Here is a 13,103-nt window from a genome sequence, read left to right as displayed (position 1 = left end):
CTACTTCTCTGATAGAGTTCACTATGTCAAATCGGTGGGCCTGTTGTCCGGACCTCTGGCAGTCTCTATGGGGGTGCCACAGGGTTCAATTCTCGAGTTGACTCTCTTCTCTGTATACATCAATGATGTTGCTCTTGCTGCTGGTGATTCTCTGATACACCTCTACGCAGACGACACCATTCTGTATACCTCTGGCCCTTCGTTGGACACTGTGTTAACTAACCTCCAGATGAGCTTCAATGCCATACAACTCTCCTTCCGTGGCCTCCAACTGTTCTTAAATGCAAGTAAAACTAAATACATGCTCTTGAACCAATCGCTGCCCGCACCTGCCCGCCCGTCCAGCATCACTACTCTGGACGGTTCTGACTTAGAATATGTGGACAACTACAAATACCTAGGTGTCTGGTTAGACTGTAAACTCTCCTTCCAGACTCACATTAAACATCTCCAATCCAAAATTAAATCTAGAATCGGCTTCCTATTTGCAACATCCTTCACTCATGCTGCCAAACATACCTTTGTAAAACTGACCATCCTACCAATCCTCGACTTCGGCGATGTCATTTACAAAATAGCCTCCTACACTCCACTCAACAAATTGGATGCAGTCTATCACAGTGCCATCCGTTTTGTCACCAAAGCCCCATATACTACCCACCACTGCGACCTGTATGCTCTCGTTGGCTGGCCCTCGCTTCATACTCGTCGCCCACTGGCTCCAGGTCATCTACAAGTCTCTGCTAGGTAAAGCCCCGCCTTATCTCAGCTCACTGGTCACCATAGCAGCACCCACCTGTAGCACGCGCTCCAGCTGGTATATCTCACTGGTCACCCCCAAAGCCAATTCTTCCTTTGGCCGCCTCTCCTTCCAGTTCTCTGCTGCCAATGACTGGAACGAACTGCAAAAATCTCCGAAGCTGGAGACTCTTACCTCCCTCACTATCTTTAAGCACCAGCTGTCAGAGCAGCTCACAGATCACTGCACCTGTACATCTGTAAATAGCCCATCCAATCTACCTCATCCCCATACTGTATGTATTTATTTATCTATCTTGCGCCTTTGCACCCCAGAATCTCAACTTGCACATTCATCCTCTGCACATCCTACCATTCCAGTGTTTAATTGCTATATAGTAATTACTTTGCCACCATGGCTTATTTATTGCCTTACCTCTTTTATCCTACCTCATTTGCACATGCTGTATATAGATTTTCCTACTGTATTATTGATTGTATGTTTGTTTATTCCATGTGTTGTTGTATGTGTCAAATGCTTTGCTTTATCTTAGCCAGGTTGCAGTTGCAAATGAGAACTTGTTCTCAACTAGCTTACCTGGTTAAATAAAGGCGAAAAAAAAGACAGGTACACCAGGTTGTCTGGACCAGAACACACTGCAGGTCTGATATAACAGTTACACCAGGTTGTCTGGACCAGAACACACTGCAGGTCTGATATAACAGTTACACCAGGTTGTCTGGACCAGAACACACTGCAGGTCTGATATAACAGTTACACCAGGTTGTCTGGACCAGAACACACTGCAGGTCTGTTATAACAGTTACACCAGGTTGTCTGGACCAGAACACACTGCAGGTCTGGTATAACAGTTACACCAGGTTGTCTGGACCAGAACACACTGCAGGTCTGATATAACAGTTACACCAGGTTGTCTGGACCAGAACACACTGCAGGTCTGATATAACAGTTACACCAGGTTGTCTGGACCAGAACACACTGCAGGTCTGATATAACAGTTACACCAGGTTGTCTGGACCAGAACACACTGCAGGCCTGTTATAACAGTTACACCAGGCCGTTCTTCTCCACGTCTCTTTTGGACGTCCTGGATTTCTCTTCCCATCCTGTGTACTGTGTATTAATTGCAGGCTGTGTTTTGGTGATAGTCTGCATACTATATGTCCCATCCATTGCCATCTTTTGTTCTTCACCATCAAGGTCAAGGGTGTTGTGTCTGTCTCAAATTAAACGTCCCCTCAAACAGATCTTTATTCATCCATTGTCAGTGGAAATGTGTATATTTCCTGCCACAGACAGTACCCAACCCTCTGAAACACTGTTCACGTAACAGGCAATTAAACAATTAAGATATATTTCATCTGAAAATGTTTATTGAAAACATAAATACATTTGCCCAATAAGCACTTGTTGTCTTTAAAAGACATTGTTACAGTTGTTGTTTAGCTAAAATGGTTCTATGTAGATCTTTTAGGGGTCTCGTATATTAAGAATGCAATAAAACCCCTTTAAGTTGTATCTAGATATTATTTTCTAAGAGTATAGTGAGTGACATTGTGTGCATTGAGTGTTGACTTATTTGATGACCTGGAGCGAGTTTGCATAGGTTTTCTGAAGAATCAATTTACATCATGTTTTTGTACCAAGATTAGCCAAAATCATGTGTTCTTAGGGAAATGCTTAGGGGGTTGTGGTAATGGAAATGACCTGGACAGGTAGGATAAAAGACGTAACAGCAGAGAGGCAACTCATTCTCTGGACCACATCGCAGTCTGCTTCTACCAACTCCAGAATCTCCAGGTTAGTTGAACTTTATTATTATTGTTGTCCTAGGAGGAAGGGTTTTCTAGACAATGTGTGTCTGCTTCTGCTTTGCTTGTTCTTTGGAGTCTGGAACGCCCAGGTTACTGTAAAATGTCTTTGTGACAAATGCTGATGTAAAAAAGGATTTAGAAATGAATTTGATTAATTGATTAATTGATTGGTGTGTTAATTGATTGACTTATTGTCCAACCTGGACGGGGGTGTTTTTTGTGTAGGAAAGGATGAGGCACCAGGGTGTGTTAGTGCTGGTCACTCTGCTGGGTTTCCTGTTGGCAAACCAGCTCAACCAGGTTAACGCTAAGGAAGGTATGTCTAGTGTGTGTGTGTTTGTATGTTGTGTGTGTAAATTTTTTCCTACCTTATCAGGACCACAATCTCCTGACAAGTCACTAGAATGTCCTGACAAGTCACTAGAATGTCCGGACAAGCCACTAGAATATCCCGACAAGCCACTAGAATGTCCCGACAAGCCACTAGTGTCCCGACAAGCCACTAGAATATCCCGACAAGCCACTAGAATATCCCGACAAGCCACTAGAATATCCCGACAAGCCACTAGAATATCCCGACAAGCCACTAGAATATCCCGACAAGCCACTAGTGTCCCGACAAGCCACTAGAATATCCCGACAAGCCACTAGAATGTCCCGACAAGCCACTAGAATGTCCCGACAAGCCACTAGAATATCCCGACAAGCCACTAGAATATCCCGACAAGCCACTAGAATATCCCGACAAGCCACTAGAATGTCCCGACAAGCCACTAGAATGTCCCGACAAGCCACTAGTGTCCCGACAAGCCACTAGTGTCCCGACAAGCCACTAGAATGTCCCGACAAATCACTAGAATGTCCCGACAAGTCACTAGAATGTCCTGACAAGGTAGGAGAACAAGAAAAATGTTGAAACGTCAGGACGTTTGTCATGTCCTGAATTAGTTTAAATGCTATTTTAGGTTTAAGGGTTAGGTTTAGGGTTTGAGGTTAAGGTTAGAGTTGGGGTTAAGATTAAGGTTAGGGTTGAAGTCAGGGTAAGGTTATGGGTCAGGGTTAGGTTTAGGCTTAGGAAAAATAAGATTTTGAATGGGAATACATTTGTACTCTACAAAAAGTCCTGAAAATGCATGAAAACAAAGCTGTTTGTGTGTTTTAAAGAGAAGGGTGTTTTTGAGTATGTAGAAGATGCATCGTTTTAATACAGTTCAATAAATTGTACTGTATGTCCTCTCTGACAGATGTGGCTGTCAGTGGGCCCAGAAAACTGGATTCTGCAGAGATTGATCCTATTGCTGAAAAGCAGGGTAAGTGTGTATGTTTCTCTTGGTTTTCTATCTATCTATCTATCTATCTATCTATCTATCTATCTATCTATCTATCTATCTATCTATCTATCTATCTATCTATCTATCTATCTATCTATCTATCTATCTATCTATCTATCTATCTATCTATCTATCTATTCAAGGGGCTTTATTGACATGGGAAACATGTGTTAACATTGCCAAAGCAAGTGAGGTAGATAATATACAAAATTGAAGTAAACAATAAAAATTAACAGTAAACATTACACTTACAGAAGTTTCAAAACAATAAAGACATTACAAATGTCATATTATATATATACAGTGTTGTAACAATGTACAAATGGTTAAAGTACACAATGGAAAATAAATAAGCATAAATATGGGTTGTATTTACAATGGTGTTTGTTCTTCACTGGTTGCCCTTTTCTTGTGGCAACAGGTCACACATCTTGCTGCTGTGATGGCACACTGTGGAATTTCACCCAGTAGATATGGGAGTTTATCAAATTTGGATTTGTTTTCGAATTCTTTGTGGATCTGTGTAATCTGAGGGAAATATGTCTCTCTAATATGTTCATACATTGGGCAGGAGGTTAGGAAGTGCAGCTAAGTTTCCACCTCCACCTTCCACCTTTGTGGGCACTGAGCACATAGCCTGTCTTCTCTTGAGAGCCATGTCTGCCTACGGCGGCCTTTCTCAATAGCAAGGCTATGCTCACTGAGTCTGTATCTATATCTATCTATCTATCTATCTATCTATCTATCTATCTATCTATCTATCTATCTATCTATCTATCTATCTATCTATCTATCTATCTATCTATCTATCTATCTATCTATCTATCTACAAATAATAATGAAAGTAGACACTTGTGTTTCATTTTTAATAACTTTTGTTTAATCTTTCTCTGAAAAGACTCTTTGCCTCAAGAAGAACCAGAGGCTCAAAATGACGGTAAATTAATCTCTCTACAACATAGTACATTGATACTAACTTTACTACTACCAGTAATGATAATAATGTAGCTTGCTGAGCAGTCAATACCTAGCTGGAACTAGTGTGTACATGTCCTGACACACTCCCAGATAATGATGTCTCTTATACTATGTACAGTATGACAGCTGATATTCAAAGTAGACACTTGTGTTTCATTTTTAATAACTTTTGTTTAATCTTTCTCTGAAAAGACTCTTTGCCTCAAGAAGAACCAGAGGCTCAAAATGACGGTAAGTTAATCTCTCTACAACATAGTACATTGATACAGTGTTGTAACAATGTACAAATGGTTAAAGTACACAATGGAAAATAAATAAGCATAAATATGGGTTGTATTTACAATGGTGTTTGTTCTTCACTGGTTGCCCTTTTCTTGTGGCAACAGGTCACAACTCTTGCTGCTGTGATGGCACACTGTGGAATTTCACCCAGTAGATATGGGAGTTTATCAAATTTTGGATTTGTTTTCAAATTCTTTGTGGATCTGTGTAATCTGAGGGAAATATGTCTCTCTAATATGGTCATACATTGGGCAGGAGGTTAGGAAGTGCAGCTCAGTTTCCACCTCATTTTGTGGGCAGTGAGCACAGCCTGTCTTCTCTTGAGAGCCATGTCTGCCTACGGCGGCCTTTCTCAATAGCAAGGCTATGCTCACTGAGTCTGTATCTATCTATCTATCTATCTATCTATCTATCTATCTATCTATCTATCTATCTATCTATCTATCTATCTATCTATCTATCTATCTATCTATCTATCTATCTATCTATCTATCTATCTATCTATCTATCTATACAAATAATAATGAAAGTAGACACTTGTGTTTCATTTAATAACTTTTGTTTAATCTTTCTCTGAAAAGACTCTTTGCCTCAAGAAGAACCAGAGGCTCAAAATGACGGTAAGTGAATCTCTCTACAACATAGTACATTGATACTAACTTTACTACTACCAGTAATGATAATAATGTAGCTTGCTGAGCAGTCAATACCTAGCTGGAACTAGTGTGTACATGTCCTGCCACACTCCCAGATAATGATGTCTCTTATACTATGTACAGTATGACAGCTGATATTGAAAGTAGACACTTGTGTTTCATTTTTAACAACTTTTGTTTAATCTTTCTCTGAAAAGACTCTTTGCCTCAAGAAGAACTAGAGGCTCAAAATGACGGTAAATTAATCTCTCTACAACATAGTACATTGATACTAACTTTACTACTACCAGTAATGATAATAATGTAGCTTGCTGAGCAGTCAATACCTAGCTGGAACTAGTGTGTACATGTCCTGCCACACTCCCAGATAATGATGTCTCTTATACTATGTACAGTATGACAGCTGATATTGAAAGTAGACACTTGTGTTTCATTTTTAATAACTTTTGTTTAATCTTTCTCTGAAAAGACTCTTTGCCCCAAGAAGAACTAGAGGCTCAAAATGACGGTAAATTAATCTCTCTACAACATAGTACATTGATACTAACTTTACTACTACCAGTAATGATAATAATGTAGCTTGCTGAGCAGTCAATACCTAGCTGGAACTAGTGTGTACATGTCCTGACACACTCCCAGATAATGATGTCTCTTATACTATGTACAGTATGACAGCTGATATTGATATGAATATTTCATATGTACAGAGGCAGCTGCAGTAGGATTACTGCAGGAGATGCAGGGGACACCCAAATCAGAGAAGTTGCAAAATCTGTTTTGGGGATGGCGTTACAGATTTCGCAGGATTTACTGGAATCTCAGACGTTTCAACCAGCGGCTGATCAGGCGTCTCCGACGTCTCCGACGTCTCAGACGTATCATGGGTCGTAGATGGAGGCTCTATCCGCATTGTGGATAAGCACCTGTAAGTCCTACTCTTTCTTTGAGAGGTGAGATGTCTGTGTGACCTGGATATCTGAAAGTAAAGTAATGTCATAAAGTCAGGAGGGAGGGTAAATACATCACATCCTGGACATCTGAAAGTAAAGTCATGTATTTACCCTCCCTCCTGACTTTATGACATCACATCCTGGACATCTGATCTGCATCCACCACCTGGGTTCTTTAATCCTGCCTCCACTGATACAACAACCAATGAGAAACAAGTGTTTGTACAAATTAGTATTATAGCATTATCAAAAGTTACAGTAATATATATATGTGTGTGTGTGTTGCCATAAGGTATTGAGGATCCTCTCCTGTCTCCATATTGAATGGACCACTATGGAACTCACACGTCACCTGACATCACCTGCCATTATTACCAACGGACGCAGATCTGCACATCACAATATATCCATCCATTGTACCGTCCATATCTTCTGAATGTACCGTCCATATCTTCTGAATGTACCGTCCATATCTTCTGAATGTACCGTCCATATCTTCTGAATGTACCGTCCATATCTTCTGAATGTACCGTCCATATCTTCTGAATGTACCGTCCATATCTTCTGAATGTACCGTCCATATCTTCTGAATGTACCGTCAATATCTTCTGAATGTACCGTCCATATCTTCTGAATGTACCGTCCATATCTTCTGAATGTACCGTCCATATCTTCTGAATGTACATCAGTATTAATGATGTGCTTGATAAATGATGACGATGTGAATTCATGGTGGAAACGTTGTATGGCTCACCAGTTTAACTGTAATCCTTCAATAAACCTATATTAAGCATCATACATTTGTTAGCTGTGATTTTAAAATCTGCCAAATATGTTAAAACCTCCCTCTCTTTCCTTGTCTGATTGGCTGTTCAGGGGTTGTAGAAGCCTCCCTCTCTTTGCTCATCTGATTGACAGATCAGTAGTTGTCATCATGTTGCTAGGTAGAGTAGGGTGATATGCTAGTTTACACACTCTGAATGTGTCCTAAATGGCACTCTATTCTGTCCAGAACCCCGTGGTCTCTGGTCTAAAGTAATGCACTGCATAGAGAATGTGGTACCATTTGGAATGCAGTCTATCATGTACTTCCTGCTGACTTTATAGATCAAAGGTCACATTGGGGGATCTAGACACTGAGCAACAGGAAGATTAAAGGTCACATTAGGGGAACTAGACACTGGCCAACAGAAAACATTTCACTATCTCTGCTCTGACTCTACCTTGTGGACATGAATTGTAGTTACATCTTTGGTTTCCGGGATTCATCCGATGACTTAATTAATAAACTTTCACTTTCAAGTTAAAATCCTTAGTTGCTACATACAGTTTTGGACTTATAAATGAATGTTATATCCATTGATTCTCCAATAAAATAACTTACAAATGCATCATGAGCAGTCTGAGAACCTGAGCACTCTGGAACAGGTTTTCATCAAGGATCTCTCTGTACTTTGCTCTGTTCACCTTTCCCTCGATCCTGACTAGTCTCTCAGTCCCTGTCACTGAAAAACATCCCCACAGCATGATGCTGCCACCACCATGCTTCATCATAGGGATGGTGCATGTTTCCTCCAGAGCGCTCAGGACCTCAGACTGGTGTGAAGGTTCACCTTCCAACAGGACAACGACCCTAAACACTCAGGCAAGACAACGCAGGTGTGGCTTCGGGACAAATCTCTGAATGTCCTTGAGTGGCCCAGCCAGAGACCAGACTTTAACCTGATTGAGCATCTCTGGAGAGACCGGAAATAGCTGTGCCACAACGCTCCCCATCCAACCTGACAGAGCTTGAGAGAATCTGCAGAGAAGATTGGGACAAACTCCCCAAATACAGGTGTGCCAAGCTTGTAGCGTCATGCCCAAGAAGACTCAAGGCTGTAATCACTGCCAAAGGTGCTTCAACAAAGTACTGAGTAAAGGGTCTGAATACTTATGTAAATGTGATATTTGAGTTTTTGTATATTTTTCAACAATTTCCTGTTTTTGCTTTGTCATTATGGGGTATTGTGATGTCATTATGGGGTATTGTGATGTCATTATGGGGTATTGTGAAAAGGAAAATTCAAGATATATATTTCCACTGAGCTGCGCTTCGATAGATGGGTCGAAGATGGAAGCCTGGTTTGCCCAGCAGAGATCGCCATTGACCTTTGAAGAATCTATCTGGTCGTAATGTTGTCGAGCGGATACGTTATAGCCTGTCGTTGTTATTAGGAGATTGTCTGTCCTACTCCACGTACGTTTACAGCTGCAGCTGATACATCCTAGAAGTCGAGTTATCACTTCTTCTTTAGTCAATAAGAGTTCAAAGTTCATACCATTTTGCCATAATTAGCTCGTGCTGAATTCTGGCTAGTCTAGTAGAAATTCATCCTTCCAGCGTAGTGATCGTCACCTCCACGTGATCTGGTCTCATGTACATTTCGTTATGTAGAGTGGATATTCAATCATTCGCAACCACAGCTCACTCTGGGGTTTGCTTAGTCTGATGTGAATTGGGTCACGGGGGCTTTATACTGGGGAAGAGAAGGGCATGTTTCATCCCTCTCCAACCAATGTCTGTTCAGTTGGGCGTGGCCACCGAGTAAGCATAAAATGACTTATGAAAACAATTCTCTCATTTAGAAAGATAAAATTACATTTAATATTTTCACAAATAGTTTCATATTTAAACATTTAAATTGCATAACAATTCCATGTGAATCTGATGACTAGAATGTGTAGACTTTCCAAGATATAATTTATGCCGTCCTATCATCAGTAATAATGTCTCAGAAGACAACTGATCTGACATCATATTCTTTAAGTAACAACGGACACTTTCAACTGGTTGGATTACAGAAATATTGTTCCATTCCCCAACCTTTTGATGTTACCATACTGTCTCTATGTTAAAAAAGGCTTTCCAAGAGTCTATTCTGTAGAGTAGAGAGAGAAAAGGGGAAAAGGTATTTATGGTGGGGGGGGGGGGGGGGGGGTCATAAACCTCACCCAACAGGTTAACGTCATGACACATGTTTTAGATCTGCAATGGCACACCTGTAAGAACCCTCTTCGTGCTGTGTCCAGGACGGTTGCAGAGTATGTCCTGCTCCAGCTTGCTTTGGATAAAGGGGAGACTGGCACTCCTACTTTGATATTCACTGGTTAACCTGTCCTTACACCTTTTGGTCCTGCTGTGTGTGTATGTGCATGCGTGCAGGACTGTTGCAGAGTACTGCCCCAAGCTCCAGTCTCTGAAGGTGAACCACTGTCACAACGTGACTGAGTCCAGCCTGGACCCCCTGCGGAAGAGGAACGTTGAGATTGACGTGGAGCCACCACTACAGAGGGCCCTTGTGCTGCTGCAGGTATGAGGGCGAAGGACACACTCATGTACAATTATTACTGTCATTTATAACACAACAATTAGTGTATTTGAATAATCACATATCACCCCCCAGTTTTAACACTTAACATCCGGGACCCTATACATTTAATGTGAATGGCTGAACACACAGCGTCTTGTATTGTTTCACTGAGGCATTGATGAAAGCAATTGTACTGTAAGGACCATACAAAACAAAATGTCCATCTGAAAGGATATGAAGTATCATCTATAATGTATTGTTGTTCTCTGTCTATTTCCCTGGTGATACTGCAGGATGTGGTGGGGTTCGCTCCCTTCATCAACCTCCAGATCTAGGCTAAAGTACATCTGTATTACTCATCCAACCAACTGAAAACAGGTAGGCTAGCTAGGCTAAATGACATCTGTATTACTCATCCAACCAACTGGAAACAGGTAGGCTAGCTAGGCTAAGGAACATCTGTATTACTCATCCAACCAACTGGAAACAGGTAGGCTAGCTAGGCTAAAGTACATCTGTATTACTCATCCAACCAACTGGAAACAGGTAGGCTAGCTAGGCTAAGGAACATCTGTATTACTCATCCAACCAACTGGAAACAGGTAGGCTAGCTAGGCTAAAGTACATCTGTATTACTCATCCAACCAACTGGAAACAGGTAGGCTAGCTAGGCTAAAATATATATGTATTACTCCTCCAACCAACTGAAAACAGGTAGGCTAGCTAGGCTAAGGAACATCTGTAAAACTCATCCAACCAACTGGAAACAGGTAGGCTAGCTAGGCTAAATGACATCTGTATTACTCATCCAACCAACTGGAAACAGGTAGGCTAGCTAGGCTAAAATAGATCTGTATTACTCCTCCTTCCAACCAACTGGAAACAGGTAGGCTAGCTAGGCTAAAGGACATCTGTATTACTCCTCCTTCCAACCAACTGGAAACAGGTAGGCTAGCTAGGCTAAAATACATCTGTATTACTCCTCCTTCCAACTGGAAACAGGTAGGCTAGCTAGGCTAAAATACATCTGTATTACTCCTCCTTCCAACTGGAAACAGGTAGGCTAGCTAGGCTAAATGACATCTGTATTACTCCTCCTTCCAACTGGAAACAGGTAGGCTAGCTAGGCTAAATGACATCTGTATTACTCATCCAACTAACTGGAAACAGGTAGGCTAGCTAGGCTAAATTACATCTGTATTACTCCTCTTTCTAACTGGAAACAGGTAGGCTAGCTAGGCTAAAATACATCTGTATTACTCCTCCTTCCAACTGGAAACAGGTAGGCTAGCTCGCTAGCTGACGCTTCTCAGAATCAGCTAAATATTTGAATATTTTTGCTCTAAATACCTGTTTAGCTGTGTTCCTATTTATTCATTCAGTATGAATGTTATGTAACTACAAATCTCCTGAAGTGTGCACTTGTTCACCACTCCCCATATATAAAGTATTGGATAGGTGTAGGTACGGGCTAGACAGTTTCCACAATGTTTATTATACCAGTAATTACCAGTAAATGCAGTGCATACTTAGGGACAAAGGACAGAATATTGGACTCTACTTTAATGTTCTGCAGTCTATGTAACCAGCGGTATTGTTTTTTTGCAGGTTTTCCTCCACTAGGAGAATGACCTGTTTCAATTGAAACACACCCTGTGTGCTGGGACGTCAATTAAGCAATTCAAGGACAAACAAAAACGGATGTATATGGGAAATATATTGTAGAACTTGTCTCTTATTTATTACAGTGATGTTGCAGATTATAATTATGCACTTAGGAAAAGACTGAAGGAAGCCATGCACTTTTCAGTAACGCTGTCATGAGTCCAAAAGATTCCTGCAATATTTATTTGTATTTCATCACACCCTAACAACACTTTAGATGTTCTTGTGATCTATAGCTTTAGAAAAGGACCATTCCAACCAAAGGAGAAGACGTAACTATAAGAGCATATTGTTGAGTTTTTGTGTGTTTATTGACATGTTACTCTGCTAAATGTATGATACATACACCTCTAAATGTTTCATTCAGATTAGCTAGGTGAACTTTTTATATATTAGGTAGGTACACTTTTTATATTAGGTAAATAAACGTTTTATATTGTGTGTTTGCATTGACCTTACATTGACTGAAACTATGCTTTACAATATCCTTTTTAATGGTAGTTGAGCTGATCAGTTCAGGCCTGGCCCACCATTTTGTTAAAATGTCATTTTAAAATGTTGTAAGAATCTGGATACCATGATCTTGAAATCCTCCTTTTGCCTGTTTACTTCAGGAAATCTGGTTTTCCATTTGAACGTCTGAAAACATGTAGGACTAGTTGTAAAACCACATTAGTTCAATAAGCTTTCTCATATGGTAGGCTATGAAGAAGGACACATTTCTGTTTGTTTTTTCAATAGTCACATATTACAATCCCAGTTTTACATCTTGGAAGAAACATGAGAAGAACTTGCAGTGTAAAGTACATTTTAATGTGATTGGCTGATCACCCCACATTGTATTGTTTCACTGAGGAGTTGCAGTATTGAAACCAGTTGTATTCTATGTGTAATGAGGAGCATCCAATCATGGAATATAAAGTTCTATCTATAACCTATGAGCTTTATCTTTGTCTTGCTAGTTATCGTACTACATTATCTCTGGGTGGCAGTTGGAAGGAACAGGACTTCTCTTTGTGTAGACATAACATTACAACCAGAAGGAATGTTCTCTTCCTGTACCAAACATATGCCTGTACATGTGCACGTCGGTGAACTTGAAGTGAAATGGTTTGAAAACGTACTTCAATTCAGGCATGGAAGGTGCCACTGTACTACTAATTATCCCACAATGCTTCACTGCGAATTGAGAAGTGGCTATTTTTACTGTCACAGTACTCAATCTCCTGACTGTTAATGCACCAGGCTGGGAGCAACACAGGGTCAGTATTACAGCCTTACCCTTGTAACAGTTTAGGGGTTAAATGCCTTGCT

General features: G+C 40.6%; 3 long non-coding RNA genes across 3 annotated transcripts; all 3 read left to right on the top strand.

The window, feature by feature from the left end:
- The first annotated feature begins 2,518 nt into the window (after positions 1 to 2,518).
- Positions 2,519 to 3,884, top strand: LOC120017871. Its single transcript, XR_005472150.1, has 3 exons — positions 2,519 to 2,560; positions 2,800 to 2,890; positions 3,819 to 3,884. It is a non-coding gene; the product is annotated as an uncharacterized LOC120017871 (long non-coding RNA).
- A 1,854-nt stretch (positions 3,885 to 5,738) lies between these two features.
- Positions 5,739 to 7,256, top strand: LOC120017782. Its single transcript, XR_005472142.1, has 5 exons — positions 5,739 to 5,785; positions 6,019 to 6,057; positions 6,291 to 6,329; positions 6,529 to 6,746; positions 7,064 to 7,256. It is a non-coding gene; the product is annotated as an uncharacterized LOC120017782 (long non-coding RNA).
- A 2,787-nt stretch (positions 7,257 to 10,043) lies between these two features.
- LOC120017990 lies at positions 10,044 to 11,957 on the top strand. Its single transcript, XR_005472167.1, has 3 exons — positions 10,044 to 10,124; positions 10,418 to 10,502; positions 11,733 to 11,957. It is a non-coding gene; the product is annotated as an uncharacterized LOC120017990 (long non-coding RNA).
- Positions 11,958 to 13,103: the final 1,146 nt, after the last annotated feature.

Source organism: Salvelinus namaycush, chromosome 22 (assembly GCF_016432855.1).
Source record: "Salvelinus namaycush isolate Seneca chromosome 22, SaNama_1.0, whole genome shotgun sequence".
Lineage (NCBI taxonomy): Eukaryota > Metazoa > Chordata > Actinopteri > Salmoniformes > Salmonidae > Salvelinus > Salvelinus namaycush.
This window is presented reverse-complemented; position numbering and strand designations above follow the sequence as displayed.